General features: G+C 43.5%; 11 non-coding genes across 11 annotated transcripts; 2 read left to right on the forward strand and 9 right to left on the reverse strand.

The window, feature by feature from the left end:
* Window positions 1-1347: 1347 nt before the first annotated feature.
* On the reverse strand, window positions 1348-1419 carry TRNAT-CGU (transfer RNA threonine (anticodon CGU)). Its single transcript has one exon. It is a non-coding gene; the product is annotated as a tRNA-Thr (tRNA).
* Window positions 1420-1965: 546 nt separating this feature from the next.
* TRNAS-GCU (transfer RNA serine (anticodon GCU)) lies at window positions 1966-2047 on the reverse strand. Its single transcript has one exon. It is a non-coding gene; the product is annotated as a tRNA-Ser (tRNA).
* A 687-nt stretch (window positions 2048-2734) lies between these two features.
* On the reverse strand, window positions 2735-2806 carry TRNAT-UGU (transfer RNA threonine (anticodon UGU)). The gene has a single exon. It is a non-coding gene; the product is annotated as a tRNA-Thr (tRNA).
* Window positions 2807-5416: 2610 nt separating this feature from the next.
* TRNAT-CGU (transfer RNA threonine (anticodon CGU)) lies at window positions 5417-5488 on the reverse strand. The gene has a single exon. It is a non-coding gene; the product is annotated as a tRNA-Thr (tRNA).
* Window positions 5489-6034: 546 nt separating this feature from the next.
* Window positions 6035-6116, reverse strand: TRNAS-GCU (transfer RNA serine (anticodon GCU)). Its single transcript has one exon. It is a non-coding gene; the product is annotated as a tRNA-Ser (tRNA).
* Window positions 6117-6800: 684 nt separating this feature from the next.
* On the reverse strand, window positions 6801-6875 carry TRNAT-UGU (transfer RNA threonine (anticodon UGU)). Its single transcript has one exon. It is a non-coding gene; the product is annotated as a tRNA-Thr (tRNA).
* Window positions 6876-7896: 1021 nt separating this feature from the next.
* Window positions 7897-7991, forward strand: TRNAI-UAU (transfer RNA isoleucine (anticodon UAU)). Its single transcript has 2 exons — window positions 7897-7934; window positions 7956-7991. It is a non-coding gene; the product is annotated as a tRNA-Ile (tRNA).
* Window positions 7992-9477: 1486 nt separating this feature from the next.
* On the reverse strand, window positions 9478-9550 carry TRNAT-CGU (transfer RNA threonine (anticodon CGU)). Its single transcript has one exon. It is a non-coding gene; the product is annotated as a tRNA-Thr (tRNA).
* Window positions 9551-10096: 546 nt separating this feature from the next.
* On the reverse strand, window positions 10097-10178 carry TRNAS-GCU (transfer RNA serine (anticodon GCU)). The gene has a single exon. It is a non-coding gene; the product is annotated as a tRNA-Ser (tRNA).
* Window positions 10179-10865: 687 nt separating this feature from the next.
* On the reverse strand, window positions 10866-10937 carry TRNAT-UGU (transfer RNA threonine (anticodon UGU)). The gene has a single exon. It is a non-coding gene; the product is annotated as a tRNA-Thr (tRNA).
* Window positions 10938-11960: 1023 nt separating this feature from the next.
* On the forward strand, window positions 11961-12055 carry TRNAI-UAU (transfer RNA isoleucine (anticodon UAU)). The gene is made up of 2 exons: window positions 11961-11998; window positions 12020-12055. It is a non-coding gene; the product is annotated as a tRNA-Ile (tRNA).
* Window positions 12056-12460: the final 405 nt, after the last annotated feature.

Here is a 12460-nt window from a genome sequence, read left to right on the forward strand (position 1 = left end):
GAGCTAATCAGAAAGATTGGTAATCATTAGAACATGAAAGATATGTGTTCATTTTTTATTAAACTTGTGGACTCCCGCAGAAACGGAGGGACTCACATCTCTAATTGAGGCTTGCTTACCTCTATACAAATGTGTTTGCTGGCTGTCTTTCTTCAACTGGTATGTGCGGTTGTGTCTGTCTTTGTCTTTCAACACGCCTGGCACGTTTACATTATCAAAGAGATGATTGTATGGAGATGGGGAACACCCCTCCGTTGCATTGTGAACTTGAACAGTCTTTTCACCAAAGCAGCTACATGCGACATTGCAAGGTTTTTGTCAGTCTTTGCCTGAAAACATTAGGCCTTCCTCTCGAACTCTATTTCACTCCTTCTGTGGAAGACTTCAATGATGAGGATGCATCCCGTCATAAAATGTTCTCTGTAGATGGTGCTGATTGGTGCCGAAGGTTAGTTGCAAGTGGTCCCCTGCTCACCCTACCTTACACAGGGCCATGCCCAGTTAGGCCCCTCAGGGCTAGGCCCGGCAGGGCTAAGCCCGGCGTTCGTCAGGCGAAGTGCCTGGACCCCTGCTCATCATACCTCAGAATCTGGTCTAGCTATTGCAGACATGGGGAATGGTGCTTATATCCCATTGACAGCGCCCACAAGCTGCACACTAATAGCCAATGATGTGTGAATGCGGTCAGGGTAGCAGACATATAGAACAATTGGGTGGGTTCGCTTCCGAACTGGATGCACAGGAGCAGGAGAGAATGGCTGTTGGCGATGTATGCAACTTGCTCTGCGTGAACACATCTACCGACCCCTTCCCCTACACACACGGGCACATACACACACACACACACACATAGCCATTGGAGCTATGCAGAGCTAATCAGAAAGATTGGTAATCATTAGAACATGAAAGATATGTGTTCATTTTTTATTAAACTTGTGGACTCCCGCAGAAACGGAGGGACTCACATCTCTAATTGAGGCTTGCTTACCTCTATACAAATGTGTTTGCTGGCTGTCTTTCTTCAACTGGTATGTGCGGTTGTGTCTGTCTTTGTCTTTCAACACGCCTGGCACGTTTACATTATCAAAGAGATGATTGTATGGAGATGGGGAACACCCCTCCGTTGCATTGTGAACTTGAACAGTCTTTTCACCAAAGCAGCTACATGCGACATTGCAAGGTTTTTGTCAGTCTTTGCCTGAAAACATTAGGCCTTCCTCTCGAACTCTATTTCACTCCTTCTGTGGAAGACTTCAATGATGAGGATGCATCCCGTCATAAAATGTTCTCTGTAGATGGTGCAACTCTGGCTTCTCTTCCCCGTGCTTTTTGAAAATAATCCGCCCGAGGCCCTGATGAGGTTTGAACTCATGACCCCTGGTTTACGAGACCAGTGCTCTGCCACTGAGCTACAAGGCCACCTGCTGCTTGCTCACAGCCAACAACAGAAAGTGCAAAGAAACCATGGGTTTTACCTAGGTAGATCTCCAGGTATATGAATTTCTGGTTGTGTAAAAATGGCTGTATATCTCTGCATGTGTTCAGTACGTCATCATACATCTGATTTGCGAAAGCGTGTGTGCTTATGTTGGTGATACATTGTCGGTATGCGTTTGAGTATGTACTTTTACGGGTATGTATGTACTGAGTAGGATGCTGAACAGGTTCATGAGTTTAGATAGCAGGTCAGAATGATGGCAAAAGGAACATGTAAAAGGCAGACAACTAAAAGAAAAAAGAATTTGGGATGTAAGCTTGGGAATTTACTAACTGCGCTGATTTTGGCTCCTATAATAGTAAAGAATGGAAACCTACGAGGAAAGTCTTTGACTAATTTCATTCTCCGCCTGCACCAATGAACTTATTTTTACATCTCTATTTCCATATCTGTACTCATTCCTGTCTTTCACAGGGAGGTTGAAAGACTTTGGTCTATGTTTAAATGCAGACTATAAAGAAAAAATACGACGAAGGTGGGATTCAAACCCACGCGTGCAGAGCACAATGGATTAGCAGTCCATCGCCTTAACCACTCGGCCACCTCGTCTGTTTGGGAACGGTGCTCGAGTCCCATGCTTAAAGAAGAGATAAAACAATGGTGGTGCAAAGTCAGTGAAAAATAGATCATGTTTGTCATAGTAGAAACAAGATCGTTGACTCGTTCTTCCTTACCCGGCCATTGATAGATAAACACATCAAGTTGAAGTTCAGAAAAATATAACAAGAGCTCCTGGAGGGTTCACAAGACTAATCCAGAGGAAGGTGCTTGAGCTTCCGTATGGCACATCATTAGTAGTAAAACCAGCATAACGCAAGCTCCAGTTTCCCAGTGTTTGGCATCATTCAACGTTTCCAGCCAAGATCAAAGTTCAGATGCTGCTGCTTCCTGTGATGTCATTGAATTTAAATAGTGAGTGATGGCAATAACCCTTTTCCAATTAAATTTTGCCACATCAACGTCCCTGAAAATAGAGAAAGGCGTGCAACCCAGAACCGCTGTACTGTTCAATAGAGTAAGGGCTTCACCGTGATCATCTGCATCTGTCATCACAAGATTATCAAGGTCTTTTTCTTGAAGAAATTAGGTCCAGAAAGCCGACCTTCCCCACAGACTATTCAGACACCTTGCGCTTGTGGCTTTGTTATAGGCCCGAATCCATTGGTAAAAGGTTGCACAGGTACAATGTGCAATATCAGTTCCTATTCAACAATGTTCAAGAAAATTACCATTTGGAGGCCCTGATGAGGATCGAACTCACGACCCCTGGTTTACAAGACCAGTGCTCTGCCACTGAGCTACAGAGCCCCTCAGGTTCTGACGCATAACAGCAACACAACGAGCACACAACATGATGTTTACTGGGTAGATATATTTGAAGGGTGTGTGAGAATGTATGTATATGATTGTGATTTGACCTGTTTTTTTCTGGCCGATTTTTTGAGGAGCAGCTAATTTGTGCGTATTCCGCGCAATTTTAGGGTGACTAATGAGGAGATGTGATGCGTGAAAGTTGAAAAAAAAATGTACATGGCAGCAGAGAGACAATATGGATATTACCTTTGCTTTTTTAAATTTCTATCTGGATTCTGGCTCAAAGGGTAGTCAAGCACAGCAGATTGCATTCCTGCCAGTAACACGACAACCTTGTTTGTGTCCTTCTTAATCAACTAACATGCATATTTTCACTTTTGTCTGTATGTTCTTTGAAAGCCAATGGCAATGGTGCTTAGAGCAATGCAGATGTTTAAAAAAGATTTCAAAAGTTAAAATCGACGAAGGTGGGATTCGAAACCACGCGTGTACAGCAGATTAGCAATCCATCACCTTAACCACTCGGCCACCTCGTCTACAGGGATTATGTTAGGCATTCAAGTCTTTACAGGTAATAACACAAACATCTTCAAAATAGAACCACAATGCGTTCCTTGTTGAGGTACATCCAGCCGTTTGCAGGAAAACTGCCTCACTTGCTGTTGAGAAAAATTCATCAAAGTCCTGGGGTGTTTATAGGCATCGCCAAGATGACATTGGGAGGTGTTTCAATTGACACGTGTTGAATATGAGGAAGAGCATCATGCTGGCTCCAGTGGCACTGCCTGCAGCATGACAAAAATGTAGAAGGGACATTTGACTGCACCATTGGCTGAACATCAGTGGCAAAGTGTATATCAGGCTAAAAGGTAAGCTCCAGTGGCACAATATGGGCACTACAAGGCACCCATAATTTGGTGCCAGCTAAAAAGACAATGCCAGAGCTTGTGGGTGCTTTTGTACACTCGTGTGTGTGTTTGTGGGTGTAGTTTCATGTCGAAAACCAAAACACAGCAGCTCCAGTGGCGCAATCGGTTAGCGGGCGGTACTTATACAGCAGTACATGCAGTGAGCAATGCCCAGGTTGTGAGTTGAAGCCTCACCTGGAGCAACTTTGGAACTTTTTACTAATTCACCTCACAACTGAATTATTGAACCAATAAATGTTCTGGACATTTTTTGGTTCACCTCAAGGTTTCCTTGATTGTCAGTTAATGTTGTATGACAGCTCCTCTGCCTTTTAGACATGGAATACTCATTGCAAGTTATTTATGGGGTGTTTGCGCTTTAAATACAGCTACGGAGGGTTTTTGAAAATAGAACAGAAAATAAAAAATGTCAACTGTTATTATACTCCATTTTCTGCTGAGCACCACTTACGGAAGACATTTGTAAAGGTAGAAAAAGGGTTACTGGAGTAGGATCCAGGAGACAATATCAACTTACAAAGAATAATGTTGTCTATTTACTGCATTATCGCCTTTGAAGCAAACCTCTGAGAATAAATACCCTTTCACTAATCAGGCAGTCACTTTGATAAAATCAAGCAGAACAAGGATGCTGATAGGAACTCGCCTCATTTGCATATGGGCTAGGGCTTCTGGGAGCCATGAGAATTAGGAGTTGAAGGTTTTGCAGATCGAGATTGCTAAAGGGCTGGGCATTTGCACAGACCTCTCCATGCCTGATTGGTGCCGAAGGTTAGTTGCAAGTGGTCCCCTGCTCACCCTACCTTACACAGGGCCATGCCCAGTTAGGCCCCTCAGGGCTAGGCCCGGCAGGGCTAAGCCCGGCGTTTGTCAGGCGAAGTGGAAGTGCCTGGACCCCTGCTCATCATACCTCAGAATCTGGTCTAGCTATTGCAGACATGGGGAATGGTGCTTATATCCCATTGACAGCGCCCACAAGCTGCATACTAATAGCCAATGATGTGTGAATGCGGTCAGGGTAGCAGACATATAGAACAATTGGGTGGGTTCGCTTCCGAACTGGATGCACAGGAGCAGGAGAGAACGGCTGTTGGCGATGTATGCAACTTGCTCTGCGTGAACACATCTACCGACCCCTTCCCCTACACACACGGGCACATACACACACACACACACACATAGCCATTGGAGCTATGCAGAGCTAATCAGAAAGATTGGTAATCATTAGAACATGAAAGATATGTGTTCATTTTTTATTAAACTTGTGGACTCCCGCAGAAACGGAGGGACTCACATCTCTAATTGAGGCTTGCTTACCTCTATACAAATGTGTTTGCTGGCTGTCTTTCTTCAACTGGTATGTGCGGTTGTGTCTGTCTTTGTCTTTCAACACGCCTGGCACGTTTACATTATCAAAGAGATGATTGTATGGAGATGGGGAACACCCCTCCGTTGCATTGTGAACTTGAACAGTCTTTTCACCAAAGCAGCTACATGCAACATTGCAAGGTTTTTGTCAGTCTTTGCCTGAAAACATTAGGCCTTCCTCTCGAACTCTATTTCACTCCTTCTGTGGAAGACTTCAATTATGAGGATGTATCCCGTCATAAAAGGTTCTCTGTAGATGGTGCAACTCTGGCTTCTCTTCCCGTGCTTTTTGAAAATAATCCGCCCGAGGCCCTGATGAGGTTTGAACTCATGACCCCTGGTTTACGAGACCAGTGCTCTGCCACTGAGCTACAAGGCCACCTGCTGCTTGCTCACAGCCAACAACAGAAAGTGCAAAGAAACCATGGGTTTTACCTAGGTAGATCTCCAGGTATATGAATTTCTGGTTGTGTAAAAATGGCTGTATATCTCTGCATGTGTTCAGTACGTCATCATACATCTGATTTGCGAAAGCGTGTGTGCTTATGTTGGTGATACATTGTCGGTATGCGTTTGAGTATGTACTTTTACGGGTATGTATGTATTGAGTAGGATGCTGAACAGGTTCATGAGTTTAGATAGCAGGTCAGAATGATGGCAAAAGGAACATGTAAAAGGCAGACAACTAAAAGAAAAAAGAATTTGGGATGTAAGCTTGGGAATTTACTAACTGCGCTGATTTTGGCTCCTATAATAGTAAAGAATGGAAACCTACGAGGAAAGTCTTTGACTAATTTCATTCCTCGCCTGCACCAATGAACTTATTTTTACATCTCTATTTCCATATCTGTACTCATTCCTGTCTTTCACAGGGAGGTTGAAAGACTTTGGTCTATGTTTAAATGCAGACTATAAAGAAAAAATACGACGAAGGTGGGATTCGAACCCACGCGTGCAGAGCACAATGGATTAGCAGTCCATCGCCTTAACCACTCGGCCACCTCGTCTGTTTGGGAACGGTGCTCGAGTCCCATGCTTAAAGAAGAGATAAAACAATGGTGGTGCAAAGTCAGTGAAAAATAGATCATGTTTGTCATAGTAGAAACAAGATCGTTGACTCGTTCTTCCTTACCCGGCCATTGATAGATAAACACATCAAGTTGAAGTTCAGAAAAATATAACAAGAGCTCCTGGAGGGTTCACAACACTAATCCAGAGGAAGGTGCTTGAGCTTCCGTATGGCACACCATTAGTAGTAAAACCAGCATAACGCAAGCTCCAGTTTCCCAGTGTTTGGCATCATTCAACGTTTCCAGCCAAGATCAAAGTTCAGATGCTGCTGCTTCCTGTGATATCATTGAATTTAAATAGTGAGTGATGGCAATAACCCTTTTCCAATTAAATTTTGCCACATCAACGTCCCTGAAAATAGAGAAAGGCGTGCAACCCAGAACCGCTGTACTGTTCAATAGAGTAAGGGCTTCACAGTGATCATCTGCATCTGTCATCACAAGATTATCAAGGTCTTTTTCTTGAAGAAATTAGGTCCAGAAAGCCGACCTTCCCCACAGACTATTCAGACACCTTGCGCTTGTGGCTTTGTTATAGGCCCGAATCCATTGGTAAAAGGTTGCACAGGTACAATGTGCAATATCAGTTCCTATTCAACAATGTTCAAGAAAATTACCATTTGGATGCCCTGATGAGGATCGAACTCACGACCCCTGGTTTACAAAACCAGTGCTCTGCCACTGAGCTACAGAGCCCCTCAGGTTATGATGCATAACAGCAACACAACGAGCACACAACATGATGTTTACTGGGTAGACATATTTGAAGGGTGTGTGAGATGTATGTATATGATTGTGATTTGACCTGTTTTTTTCTGGGCGATTTTTTGAGGAGCAGCTAATTTGTGCGTATTCCGCGCAATTTTAGGGTGACTAATGAGGAGATGTGATGCGTGAAAGTTGAAAAAAACATGTACATGGCAGCAGAGAGACAATATGGATATTACCTTTGCTTTTTTAAATTTCTATCCGGATTCTGGCTCAAAGGGTAGTCAAGCACAGCAGATTGCATTCCTGCCAGTAACACGACAACCTTGTTTGTGTCCTTCTTAATCAACTAACATGCATATTTTCACTTTTGTCTGGATGTTCTTTGAAAGCCAATGGCAATGGTGCTTAGAGCAATGCAGATGTTTAAAAAAGATTTCAAAAGTTAAAATCGACGAAGGTGGGATTCGAAACCACGCGTGTACAGCAGATTAGCAGTCCATCGCCTTAACCACTTGGCCACCTCGTCTACAGGGATTATGTTAGGCATTCAAGTCTTTACAGGTAATAACACAAACATCTTCAAAATAGAACCACAATGCGTTCCTTGTTGAGGTACATCCTGCCGTTTGCAGGAAAACTGCCTCACTTGCTGTTGAGAAAAATTCATCAAAGTCCTGGGGTGTTAATAGGCATCGCCAAGATGACATTGGGAGGTGTTTCAATTGACACGTGTTGAATATGAGGAAGAGCATCATGCTGGCTCCAGTGGCACTGCCTGCAGCATGACAAAAATGTAGAAGGGACATTTGACTGCACCATTGGCTGAACATCAGTGGCAAAGTGTATATCAGGCTAAAAGGTAAGCTCCAGTGGCACAATATGGGCACTACAAGGCACCCATAATTTGGTGTCAGCTAAAAAGACAATGCCAGAGCTTGTGGGTGCTTTTGTACACTTGTGCGTGTGTTTGTGGGTGTAGTTTCATGTCGAAAACCAAAACACAGCAGCTCCAGTGGCGCAATCGGTTAGCGCGTGGTACTTATACAGCAGTACATGCAGTGAGCAATGCCGAGGTTGTGAGTTCAAGCCTCACCTGGAGCAACTTTGGCACTTTTTACTAATTCACCTCAAAACTGAATTATTGAACCAATAAATGTTCTGGACATTTTTTGGTTCACCTCAAGGTTTCCTTGATTGTCAGTTAATGTTGTATGACAGCTCCTCTGCCTTTTAGACATGGAATACTCATTGCAAGTTATTTATGGGGTGTTTGCGCTTTAAATACAGCTACGGAGGGTTTTTGAAAATAGAACAGAAAATAAAAAATGTCAACTGTTATTATACTCCATTTTCTGCTGAGCACCACTTACGGAGGACATTTGTAAAGGTAGAAAAAGGGTTACTGGAGTAGGATCCAGGAGACAATATCAACTTACAAAGAATAATGTTGTCTATTTACTGCATTATCGCCTTTGAAGCAAACCTCTGAGAATAAATACCCTTTCACTAATCAGGCAGTCACTTTGATAAAATCAAGCAGAACAAGGATGCTGATAGGAACTCGCCTCATTTGCATATGGGCTAGGGCTTCTGGGAGCCATGAGAATTAGGAGTTGAAGGTTTTGCAGATCGAGATTGCTAAAGGGCTGGGCATTTGCACAGACCTCTCCATGCCTGATTGGTGCCGAAGGTTAGTTGCAAGTGGTCCCCTGCTCACCCTACCTTACACAGGGCCATGCCCAGTTAGGCCCCTCAGGGCTAGGCCCGGCAGGGCTAAGCCCGGCGTTCGTCAGGCGAAGTGCCTGGACCCCTGCTCATCATACCTCAGAATCTGGTCTAGCTATTGCAGACATGGGGAATGGTGCTTATATCCCATTGACAGCGCCCACAAGCTGCATACTAATAGCCAATGATGTGTGAATGCGGTCAGGGTAGCAGACATATAGAACAATTGGGTGGGTTCGCTTCCGAACTGGATGCACAGGAGCAGGAGAGAATGGCTGTTGGCGATGTATGCAACTTGCTCTGCGTGAACACATCTACCGACCCCTTCCCCTACACACACGGGCACATACACACACACACACACATAGCCATTGGAGCTATGCAGAGCTAATCAGAAAGATTGGTAATCATTAGAACATGAAAGATATGTGTTCATTTTTTATTAAACTTGTGGACTCCAGCAGAAACGGAGGGACTCACATCTCTAATTGAGGCTTGCTTACCTCTATACAAATGTGTTTGCTGGCTGTCTTTCTTCAACTGGTATGTGCGGTTGTGTCTGTCTTTGTCTTTCAACACGCCTGGCACGTTTACATTATCAAAGAGATGATTGTATGGAGATGGGGAACACCCCTCCGTTGCATTGTGAACTTGAACAGTCTTTTCACCAAAGCAGCTACATGCGACATTGCAAGGTTTTTGTCAGTCTTTGCCTGAAAACATTAGGCCTTCCTCTCGAACTCTATTTCACTCCTTCTGTGGAAGACTTCAATTATGAGGATGCATCCCGTCATAAAAGGTTCTCTGTAGATGGTGCAACTCTGGCTTCTCTTCCCCGTGCTTTTTGAAAATAATCCGCCCGAGGCCCTGATGAGGTTTGAACTCATGACCCCCTGGTTTACGAGACCAGTGCTCTGCCACTGAGCTACAAGGCCACCTGCTGCTTGCTCACAGCCAACAACAGAAAGTGCAAAGAAACCATGGGTTTTACCTAGGTAGATCTCCAGGTATATGAATTTCTGGTTGTGTAAAAATGGCTGTATATCTCTGCATGTGTTCAGTACGTCATCATACATCTGATTTGCGAAAGCGTGTGTGCTTATGTTGGTGATACATTGTCGGTATGCGTTTGAGTATGTACTTTTACGGGTATGTATGTATTGAGTAGGATGCTGAACAGGTTCATGAGTTTAGATAGCAGGTCAGAATGATGGCAAAAGGAACATGTAAAAGGCAGACAACTAAAAGAAAAAAGAATTTGGGATGTAAGCTTGGGAATTTACTAACTGCGCTGATTTTGGCTCCTATAATAGTAAAGAATGGAAACCTACGAGGAAAGTCTTTGACTAATTTCATTCTCCGCCTGCACCAATGAACTTATTTTTACATCTCTATTTCCATATCTGTACTCATTCCTGTCTTTCACAGGGAGGTTGAAAGACTTTGGTCTATGTTTAAATGCAGACTATAAAGAAAAAATACTACGAAGGTGGGATTCGAACCCACGCGTGCAGAGCACAATGGATTAGCAGTCCATCGCCTTAACCACTCGGCCACCTCGTCTGTTTGGGAACGGTGCTCGAGTCCCATGCTTAAAGAAGAGATAAAACAATGGTGGTGCAAAGTCAGTGAAAAATAGATCATGTTTGTCATAGTAGAAACAAGATCGTTGACTCGTTCTTCCTTACCCGGCCATTGATAGATAAACACATCAAGTTGAAGTTCAGAAAAATATAACAAGAGCTCCTGGAGGGTTCACAACACTAATCCAGAGGAAGGTGCTTGAGCTTCCGTATGGCACACCATTAGTAGTAAAACCAGCATAACGCAAGCTCCAGTTTCCCAGTGTTTGGCATCATTCAACGTTTCCAGCCAAGATCAAAGTTCAGATGCTGCTGCTTCCTGTGATGTCATTGAATTTAAATAGTGAGTGATGGCAATAACCCTTTTCCAATTAAATTTTGCCACATCAACGTCCCTGAAAATAGAGAAAGGCGTGCAACCCAGAACCGCTGTACTGTTCAATAGAGTAAGGGCTTCACCGTGATCATCTGCATCTGTCATCACAAGATTATCAAGGTCTTTTTCTTGAAGAAATTAGGTCCAGAAAGCCGACCTTCCCCACAGACTATTCAGACACCTTGCGCTTGTGGCTTTGTTATAGGCCCGAATCCATTGGTAAAAGGTTGCACAGGTACAATGTGCAATATCAGTTCCTATTCAACAATGTTCAAGAAAATTACCATTTGGAGGCCCTGATGAGGATCGAACTCACGACCCCTGGTTTACAAGACCATTGCTCTGCCACTGAGCTACAGAGCCCCTCAGGTTATGACGCATAACAGCAACACAACGAGCACACAACATGATGTTTACTGGGTAGACATATTTGAAGGGTGTGTGAGAATGTATGTATATGATTGTGATTTGACCTGTTTTTTTCTGGGCGATTTTTTGAGGAGCAGCTAATTTGTGCGTATTCCGCGCAATTTTAGGGTGACTAATGAGGAGATGTGATGCGTGAAAGTTGAAAAAAACATGTACATGGCAGCAGAGAGACAATATGGCTATTACCTTTGCTTTTTTAAATTTCTATCCGGATTCTGGCTCAAAGGGTAGTCAAGCACAGCAGATTGCATTCCTGCCAGTAACACGACAACCTTGTTTGTGTCCTTCTTAATCAACTAACATGCATATTTTCACTTTTGTCTGTATGTTCTTTGAAAGCCAATGGCAATGGTGCTTAGAGCAATGCAGATGTTTAAAAAAGATTTCAAAAGTTAAAATCGACGAAGGTGGGATTCGAAACCACGCGTGTACAGCAGATTAGCAGTCCATGCCTTAACCACTCGGCCACCTCGTCTACAGGGATTATGTTAGGCATTCAAGTCTTTACAGGTAATAACACAAACATCTTCAAAATAGAACCACAATGCGTTCCTTGTTGAGGTACGTCCAGCCGTTTGCAGGAAAACTGCCTCACTTGCTGTTGAGAAAAATTCATCAAAGTCCTGGGGTGTTTATAGGCATCGCCAAGATGACATTGGGAGGTGTTTCAATTGACACGTGTTGAATATGAGGAAGAGCATCATGCTGGCTCCAGTGGCACTGCCTGCAGCATGACAAAAATGTAGAAGGGACATTTGACTGCACCATTGGCTGAACATCAGTGGCAAAGTGTATATCAGGCTAAAAGGTAAGCTCCAGTGGCACAATATGGGCACTACAAGGCACCCATAATTTGGTGTCAGCTAAAAAGACAATGCCAGAGCTTGTGGATGCTTTTGTACACTTGTGTGTGTGTGTTTGTGGGTGTAGTTTCATGTCGAAAACCAAAACACAGCAGCTCCAGTGGCGCAAACGGTTAGCGCGCGGTACTTATACAGCAGTACATGCAGTGAGCAATGCCGAGGTTGTGAGTTCAAGCCTCACCTGGAGCAACTTTGGAACTTTTTACTAATTCACCTCAAAACTGAATTATTGAACCAATAAATGTTCTGGACATTTTTTGGTTCACCTCAAGGTTTCCTTGATTGTCAGTTAATGTTGTATGACAGCTCCTCTGCCTTTTAGACATGGAATACTCATTGCAAGTTATTTATGGGGTGTTTGCGCTTTAAATACAGCTACGGAGGGTTTTTGAAAATAGAACAGAAAATTAAAAATGTCAACTGTTAATATACTCCATTTTCTGCTGAGCACCACTTACGGAAGACATTTGTAAAGGTAGAAAAAGGGTTACTGGAGTAGGATCCAGGAGACAATATCAACTTACAAAGAATAATGTTGTCTATTTACTGCATTATCGCCTTTGAAGCAAACCTCTGAGAATAAATACCCTTTCA

The sequence above is a fragment of the Ambystoma mexicanum genome, unplaced genomic scaffold (genome assembly GCF_040938575.1).
Source record: "Ambystoma mexicanum isolate Mex_15411 unplaced genomic scaffold, UKY_AmexF1_1 Mex_scaf46, whole genome shotgun sequence".
In the NCBI taxonomy this organism is placed as follows: domain Eukaryota; kingdom Metazoa; phylum Chordata; class Amphibia; order Caudata; family Ambystomatidae; genus Ambystoma; species Ambystoma mexicanum.